Source organism: Rattus norvegicus, chromosome 17 (genome assembly GCF_036323735.1).
Source record: "Rattus norvegicus strain BN/NHsdMcwi chromosome 17, GRCr8, whole genome shotgun sequence".
NCBI lineage: Eukaryota > Metazoa > Chordata > Mammalia > Rodentia > Muridae > Rattus > Rattus norvegicus.
In genome coordinates, this window is record NC_086035.1 from 73,058,932 (window position 1) to 73,068,268 (window position 9,337).

The following is a 9,337-nucleotide window of genomic DNA, read 5'->3' on the forward strand; positions in this document are numbered from 1 at the left end:
GAGCGCACACACAATAAATAAATGTCATTTTTAACATGGGTAGGGAGATAGGCATGGTACCATTTCCCTGTTATACCTACCTAAAGAACAAGTCCTTAATGACGATTTAACCACTAAGACACAATAAAATTCATACGGTCAAGGTTTTATTACTGCACACATAAATAGCACGCGGCAGACTCTTTTAGGATCCCCTACAAAGTGTTATTTGAATCATTAAAACTAAATGGCACCTGTCAAAATAAATCAGCCCGATACACTTCATGATTCAGAGCTCAATGTTTTATTGTTTGGACAAATTTGTTAGTTATGACATTTTTTTCCCTACAAAATGAGTGTATTAAGAGGAATTTGGATATTTAACATGCGCCTCTGCCTTTGGACGCGTCTGGAGTAAGCTTTGTCATTCAGTGAGAGTTTCCCAGACCCTAAACGGCTTGTCCCTCTTATAAAATGTTTTTGCAGCTTTATGCTGTAAAAGTCAATCCAGCTGACAGATCTCGGCTGTTGCTTGTGCGTACGTCTGTTTGAGTGAACATGTTTCTGATTAACAATGGAGTTTCCTGATGCTGTCAAAATAACCAAGGTATTAAATGCCTTTCTAGAAATGACTGTTTTTAAAAGAGAGATTAAGTAAACAAGCCGTTCCCCACCAGTGAAAATAATTGATTATGTTGTTGACTAGTTAAGGTTATGTTTAGTGGCTCTCCCAGGGGACAGGTTATTACATTAGCATAAACAAAGAGAAATCAGTGCACTCGGTGAGAGAAGCACGAGGGGGGATGCGTGCTGCGAGGAGACAGAAATGTGTGTTTGAGGAGAGGACAAATGCTTTCCCCGTTGAAAGTATCCAGCAGCCGGCATGGAAACCCCAGGGCCAAATGGAGTGTTGCAAGCTTAGTCTTGCTATGGTAGAAACAGGTCCCAAGTGTTTCACAAATAACTCTTCTCGTTCAAAAGTGAAACAAGCAATTCCTAAAATATTTTGGTTCCTGAATTTGAACACTCTAAATACAGCGGCTTTGTGATCTGGTTGTTTTTAGTTTCTTTTGATTTCCTATCCATTCTGTTTTGTTCCCACACCCCCGGCAATGCTCAAGTTAAAAAAAAAAAAAGCCAGTCTTCTCTTTTCCACGAGACCGCTTGGTTAGGACATCACAAAGAAAAACGGTTCATCTCCAAAGTTCCCTATTGAGTGAGCTAGTGTACTTACTGGCTGTGGATGGCTACACTTTGGTCTACAGGATGTTTTGGGACACCTCCAAAGATTGTATGGCATGTGTTTACATGCGGGGTCTAGTAAACATTTGTCTCTCTTCTGTTGGATTTCAAAAGAAGGAAGCCAAGCATGCTGAAAACCTACTACATTGTTCTTGTCTCTTCGTGGAGGCTACAGGGGCAACAACCATCCTAACTTTCTCCTCCAAAGCAGGAGAGATAGACGTTATCTGCATTTATATGGTTCTAGAAACACAGTGAGTGGGGGTTAACCATTTATCCAAAGCAGCACACCTCATCAAAGACTTATCTTCTTTTTTTTTTTTTCAGAGCTGGGGACCAAACCCAGGACCTTGCACTTCCTAGGCAAGCGCTCTACCACTGAGCCAAATCCCCAACCCCAAATACTCATCTTCTTGATGACCAAGGTCATGATGTCTTCAAGTCCAACCATGAAGGGAGGGTGCACCATACATGGCCACCTATTCCCTTTCTCCAGCTATCGAAGTGGAGATGCTAACATCAAAGAAGCAAAGGGAGAAGCCGAGATATCCAGCAGTGACACGACATTAACCAGCTCAAGAACACGCACAAGCGCACGCATGCGCACGCGCGCACACACACACACACACACACACACACACAATTTCAGTTTCTCAATGTTCTCCTAAGACTGTCATCTAGGGGCTGGAGAGATGGCTCAGCGGTTAAGAGCACTGACTGCTCTTCCAGAGGACCTGAGTTCAATTCCCAGCAACCACATGGTGGCTCACAACCATCTGTAATGAGATCTGATGCCCTCTTCTGGTGTGGCTGAAGACAGCTGCAGTGTACTCATATAAATAAAGTAAATAAGTATATATTTAAAAAAAAGACTGTCATCTAATATTTATTGGTCAGGCTAGTACCATCCTAATCCCTCCCATTTTCTCAGGAAGATAAGCTGGCTAAATAGAAGTGACAAGAAAATGACCTCCCTCAATTAAAGGATGACATTTGTTAACTTGGAAGCAAGTTCTTGAAGGTCAGATTCCTTTTTTCCAATTCTTGATTATTGGTATGTTTTGGGTTTATTATATATTTGTTCACAGAAGCATTTTCCCCCTAACTACAAGTCATAGCAACAGCAGTATAACCGCATCCCACACCCATGAGCTAGGTCGCTGGCATCGTCAAAACCCGACACACAGAGAGTTGATGAGGCGGGCACTTTGAGCAAAGGTCTAACCAGTATGTGTTTCTGTGCTGCGTGGAGTCTGGCTTTAAGACTCTGAATTTTTGATTTGGAAAGATTCTTGTGCATAGGTGTGCATCAAGCCGCTAACTAACAGAATACAAGAGTTTAAGAGTCAAATTCTAGCTCCTCACAAGGAAAAATGGAGTCATGTCATTTGTGTGGATTCAACTGGAGATAATCATATTAGGCAAACGAATGCAGTCTCAGTAAGAGAAATAACATGGCTTCTCTCCTTTGTGCACCCCAGGTTTTCTATGGAAACCTACAATAGTGGAAGTGAATGGAGTGGAAATGAATGGATGGCCTGAATGTTGAAGTGAAAGCGAGGGGCTGGCCGTGTAGAGAGAAGTAACATAGTAAGTTGGAAGGAGACAGCATAATATATACTTGAATGAAAATTAAACCAAATAACCTAGAAGTTAGAAAATTCTGGTCCCCAACTAGCTATGTAGTCTTGAGCAGCACTTAACAACTCCTCTGGGCTAGTTTGTCCTCACTAGGCTGAGCAGTTGCTACCCCAGTCCTGTTCAAGATAAGAACAAGCAGGCCAAACTAGACCCTGCAGGTTCCCGTTAGGAGCAGACTGACTGGAATGCAGGCTAACTCGTGAGACTGAGGGATGGAACAGTAGAAGTTTGTTATCGTCTGGTTGGGCTGACCAGACAGTCATGGGGCAGGCAGGTTTCAAAAGACGGGTGGAGCAGAGAAACAAGAAGAGCGTGTAGTATTGCTAGGGTCCCGGGTGGCCTAGAGGGACGTGAGCAGATTAGGTGGTCAGGAGAATGAATGAAGGCAGTGGGAGGAGTCTCACCTAGAGCACATGACCAACTTTCCCAACAATCACTCCTATCCCTTCTTCTTCCCTTTTCTGCTTTCCACAACAGTTGCTCTCAGGGCTGTTAAAACATCCACCAGACCCAACTGAATTGCTTTCAAAGTTGGCGATGTTTCTATAGGATGCTCAAAATCCTCACGCTCCCCGACGTCTATGCTGAGCCACTCGATGCTCATCTGTCCTCCTTTCTAGAAGCAGTTTCTTCCATGTCAATATATCCGAGGGTGAAAATCGGAGCTAGGGTAACTTTTTGACCCAGGAAACCAACTTTCGGAGGAAGTGGTGCCTCAATCATTTTAAATCCTGACCACATTTTTCTAAAGCTCAGCTCTCCTCACAAAACAAAACAAAACAAATTCATTTGAAAGACTGAGGTGAGGTGGACCCCAGAGATATTTCTTGTTCCATTTTTTTCTCAATTACATGTGATCATTTACAGAAATGCCATAGGAAGGGTTTTTTGATATTAATCTACCCCTTGACTACCTCTAGTATTAATAAATCACCCCGAATGGGACAGTGTTTCTCTTAGAACCAAACATTAAGTTTCTTATTCATTCAACCACCAACGATGGATGGGCTTTTTCCATAACACCCGGCAACAAAAAAGACAAAAGGGGGGGGGGGTGCTGGAGAGATGGCTCAGTGGTTAAGAGCACTGGCTGCTCTTCCAGAGGTCCTGAGTTCAATTCCCAGCGTGGCTCACAACCATCTATAACGGGATCCAATGCCCTCTTCTAGTGTGTCTGAAAATAGCTACAGTCTACTCATATAAATAAAATAAATCTTTAAAACGAAAAAGTAAGAATGAAAAAGTGCACATCATATGACAGTGAGTAGAGTCATAGAATCTGATCTGTATGAGTATCTAGTAGAGTCCTTTGGTGAGCTAGAAGCACACTCATTTATCCCACAGGGAAGTGGTGCCGCAAAGAACTTCCATGAGTTACTCAGGGATGGGGAGTTGTAGACGGGGGATTCCCCTTGTGCTTGGGCTAGGAGCATTACCAGCCGATGGGGACTGTGCAATTTATAAATAGCTTTCTGTTTCAGAGAGAAAACCCTGTGCTTCTTATAAATAAAATTTTAAATTCTTTGCTTATGAAGGGACATGAACTTAAACCATCAAGGCAGTGTTCTTTATTTCCTAAGACAACTTCTCTGGAATTCACGGATGTTAGCTGTCATGTGCTACATCGAGGGATCAAGATATAATATTATAATGAGGGGGCTGCAGTTTACCTGGAGGGAGTAATCTGTTGAAAGGCCACAATTCATGCAATAAATAGACATGGTTTGGGGCTGTCACCCACGTTTCTTTGGATTAGATTGTAACGTAACTATTGACAGCCGTCGAAAAACAATAGCGCCTGAACATAGCATCTGAAGGGAATCTCTAAGGGAGGTTTTTAGTGACTGTCCAGTGTTTCTAGCAATATTTTTTTCTTCTTTTTCTTTTTTCTTTTTTCCTTTTTTCCAGAGCTGGGGACCGAACCCAGGGCCTTGCGCTTGCTAGGCAAGCGCTCTACCACTGAGCTAAATCCCCAACCCCAGTTTCTAGCAATATTATACTTAGGTCCATAAACTCTCCCTTCCTCCTTAGCCACCCCCTATCCCCACACTTCCCAGTGTGTAGGGAAAAGTATTTAAAAGCTCGCTGAATAGGGCATTACAGAATGGGAGGGAGATGCTATGTGGAAGAGAAGAGAGGAAGTCCCCATTTTACAGGAGGAAATAAAATGGAGTTAGTGAGCAAGACTCAGCCCAGGTTAAGGGTCAGGGAAAAGCATTTCCAGGTCTGCATGCTTTAGAGTATTAAACATCATCATCAATTGCACTCAGTGAGGTTCTGGCTACTGGGGCCCAATGTCCACTGTCGGCAGTACCAAGAGCTAGAGCAAGTGGATGATAACAAGAGAAAAATGAGTAATGAACCCATTTTATTATATGCTGTAAAAGGCCTTCATCAAAACAGACTGTATTTAGCCTGGTAATAAAACTGAGTGAGGAAGGCAGGCGTTTAACATGGCAACTGGTTCAAGTAAAGAACGTATTTTCTCTTTAAGAAAAAAAAATCCCTGACAAATGGCATGGCTTATGGGGAAATTTCCTGCTTGGAAACTTTCTATGATTACTGTACAGTTTTTATAGAGCTTGGCAGGTGTGTATAATGTTCTGCCCTGCCCTGCTGCCCACCCCTCTCTCTCCCGTCCCCTCCTCCTCTTCCCCTTTTTCTTCTTCCTCTGCCCTTTATCCTCTCCTCCTCTTCCTCCTCCTCCTCCTTTAACTTGAAATACTGGCAAGAAGGAAGGAAGAGTTTATTTGTTAATTCACCTCTCTCTCTGCTGTGCTCACAGGAGAGCGGAGAAGGAAGATGTTCAGACAGGCCCATGCTTCCTGGGCTCCAAGAACCTTGCAGATGGACAGATCTGTTCTTCAAATCTTGCCATTGCAGCCCAGAGGAAGAGCCCGCACACTGGAGCAGCGCATGTTGTGAGAAGTTAATTTGGGTTTTTGGTTTTTGTTTTGGTTTTTTTGTTTTCGAGACAAAAGACTCTGTGTAGCTCTGGCTGTCCTGGAACCTGTAGACCAGGCTGGCCTCAAATTCATTGCCTCCCAGCCACACAGGACATTCTTAACAGTATTGTGATTCTAAGTCTGTTTACCTCTCATTTTCAAGTCAGCAACCAAAACTCTGAGACTCAGAAAAACCTCATGATTTGCCTGGACTGACAGCTCAATCCAGTGAATTCTGGAGGAATACTTGGCGGTCACCTAACCGGGAAAGGCTAAACAGCAATAACAACAAAGACAGGAGGATATAGAGCTAGGAGCTGGCTCCACAGGTAAAGTGTGAGAACCGAAGTTTAAATCCCCAGAGTCTGTGTAAAAGCCAAGTGCAGTAACCTAAGTCTCTCTAATCAGGTGCTCCTACAAGAACATGGGAGATGGAGATAGGAAAATTCTCAAAAGTTGGGGACCAGACACCCCAGTGTATAGCAGAAAGAGGTCTTTTAAACATGGAAGATGAAGACTAAGAGACCAAAGGCTATCCCTCTGACCTCCACACCCTTGTTGAGGTATGTGCATACCACATGCGTGCACGTGCGCGTGCGCTCGCGCACACACACACATACAGACACATAGGTATACAGAGAGCTCATATGTACAGATATTCACCCAAAACTCTCCTCCTCTTCCTCTTTCTCCTTTTCTCCTCCTCTCTTTCCTTCTCCTCTTCTCCTTTCTCCCCCTCTTCTTCCTCTTCCTCTTCCTCCCCCTCTTCTCCTCCTCCTCCCCCTTTTCCTCCTCCTCCTCTTCCTCCTCCTCTCCCTCCTCCTCCTCCTTTTCCTCCTTCTTCCTTTAAAGAAATAAGTTATAAAACCCCCTAGGCAAACTTTCTGCAGTGAACTTAGAGACAGCTTACACAACCCTGGATCTGTCTTCACCCTGGAACAACTCTCAGACCTCTGTTACCCTCTAAAGATATTTTCTGCCCTGCTTTTTGGAAAAGCACTCCCTCCAAGTATAGAAAAACTTGGAGGTAGGAAGTGATGGGAGTGTTGTAAAATGAGGCAAACATAAAAATAGAATAGAATAGAATAGAATAGAATAGAATAGAATAGAATAGAATAGAATAGAATAGAATAGAATAGAATAGACTTGGGGTGCTCCCTCCACTGGCCCCTGATTCCGAGGTAATCCATCAGGTTTTACCAGTGCAGTTTACTGTCTCTGCCCTTAGCAGCATCCCCAGAAAGTGAAAGGACTGGCAGGAGAGGAAAAAAGGACAGCAAAAGCAATCCACATTATCCTTTTTTTGATTCCCACGGCTCACCCCCACATCTTGGAACACTTACACAAAATATGAGATCCACGGACAATGGTCTGTCCAAGGTCAACACCATTTGGGGAGGGAGAAGATAGAGTCTGGTTTAAATGGGTAACTTAAAAGTGAAATCCGGGGCTGGAACGTGGCTCAGCTAGTAAAGTGAGGAGGAGGAGGAGGAGTTGAGTTCAGATTCCCAGCATGCACATAAAAATTCAGGTGGCATGGTGTGCATCCATAATCCCAGCACCAAGGAAGCAGAGACAGATGGCCCTGGGGCTCCTTTGGATAGCCAGCCTACAGTGAGCTCCAGATCCAGTGAGAGATCCTGTTTCCACAAATGAGATGGAGAGAGATTAGGGAAGATACCTGTTGCCAACCTTTGGCCTCCACATTCACACAGATATACCAACACTGAAGCACAAGCATATACAACACACATAGGCATATAAAACACACACACACACACACATGTATTTTCACCTCAAAGCAAATTCAAAGTCACAAAAATATTCTCTCCTCCAGGTGTCTGCATTTAATATTTTTTGACCCAGAATCTACAAAATACCCATCAAAACTCTCTTCAGATGTGTTAAATATTAATATGTCATAAACTGGGAATGAAATATGACTTCAACTGGGTACAATCCTTATCAGTCCCCTGTGTATAAATGATAGTCCCGCCAGCAGATCCATGGAGAAGGATTACAGTAAAAACGTAAGACATGGCCTGTAAGCTTAAATGGTTGATCTGGTCCCTGTCTGGTTAAGGGTCAAATGGCAGTCAACCCCTCTTTCTACTCTGTGGTATAGTAGGTGTGGTCTGGAGAAGAGCCAGGTGTCATGATCCCCAGGAGGACGAAATGGGAATGATCCCCGTGTGTCCCACCCCCGTGTGTGTTTATGTATGTGGGTGTACGCAGACGCCAGTCAACTTCCGGTCTTGTTCCTCGGGAGTTATCTATTTTTTTTTTTTTTTGAGCTGAGGACCGAACCCTGCTAAGCAAGTGCTCTACCACTGAGCTAAATCCCCAACCCCCATCTATGTTATTTTTAAGACTGGTTCTTTCATTGCAGCCTAGGAGCTTGAAGACTGAAAGGCTGGCTAACCAATGAGTCCCAAGGATCCGCCAATCTCCATCCCCAATGCACTTGGGCACCACCCTCTCTATTTCATTAAAACTCAGGGCCTTATGCTTGCACGGCAAACACCTAAGTCATGTCCCCAGCCCGCATGCGTCAACACTGGAAGCTTCGGAGAAATAGACTGTGCTGCTGAAACCAGGAGTCTACTAGGCGCATGCGCACAATGTAGGTCCTGTGGCTTCCATGTCGTCGATTCTTTGTTTTCTTCCACAGCCTGAGGGAAAATTCAGAAGACAAATACTCTCTTCAACAAACAAGTCAGGTGAGTTGTAAATGAGATGAATGCAAGGCTAACCTGGATCCAGGGGCTGGACAAACTCTTCACAAACCAAGCAACTGTGGACTCAACCCTCCAAGCGCTTCTCCCGTCATGTCGCAAGAATCAGAATTGTCAGTTTCAGGACCTTTCCATACTAAGGAGTAAGTAACATTTTTAAAACAATCTGTTTTTAATAGAAAGAAAACAAATTTATTTATCACGTTGCAAAGAGAACGGTGTCCACGACAGAAGCAGAAAAGTAATTTACAAATAATCAGCCCATTCAGTTACCTGGAATAGAAGGTAAGTTACCTTAAATCCTATGCTTACTTTAAATTTTATAGTGGCGATTTGTTTTAAATCTTTCTACTCTTCTACATTTCACGCTTCTGTACTTTTTAAAAAAATACCTTTTACTTAGTGTGTGTGTGTGTGTGTGTGTGTGTACACGGAAACCCATGCAAGGGGAAAGGTATGCATGCACAAAAGCAGAGTGTGGAGTTCAGAGGACAACTTGCAAGAGTCTGAGCTCTGCTTCCAACCACAAGGGTCCTAAGAACCGAGCTGAGGTCCTCAGGGTTGGCAGTGCTTTACCCACTGATCCATCTCACCAGCTCTAAACTCTTACTTGGTTGTATCTACTTGTTGAGCTTTCCTGTGGAAACACTTCAGGGCATTTAACCAATCTATTGAGACACTTCATCAGAGTATCTGGGTTTCCTTGCCTCTCCACATCTCCCGATAAAATGAGAGCGCGGAAGAACCCACGATTTGGACACTAAAGTGGCGCGTTTCAGGGTTTTATATTGCATC

At 43.7% G+C, this 9,337-nt stretch overlaps 1 long non-coding RNA gene across 1 annotated transcript; it reads left to right on the forward strand.

Annotated features, from left to right (window-relative positions):
- The first annotated feature begins 5,505 nt into the window (after window positions 1-5,505).
- Window positions 5,506-8,866, forward strand: LOC120097910 (uncharacterized). Its single transcript, XR_005495799.2, has 4 exons — window positions 5,506-5,783; window positions 5,971-6,136; window positions 6,216-6,370; window positions 8,479-8,866. It is a non-coding gene; the product is annotated as an uncharacterized LOC120097910 (long non-coding RNA).
- Window positions 8,867-9,337: the final 471 nt, after the last annotated feature.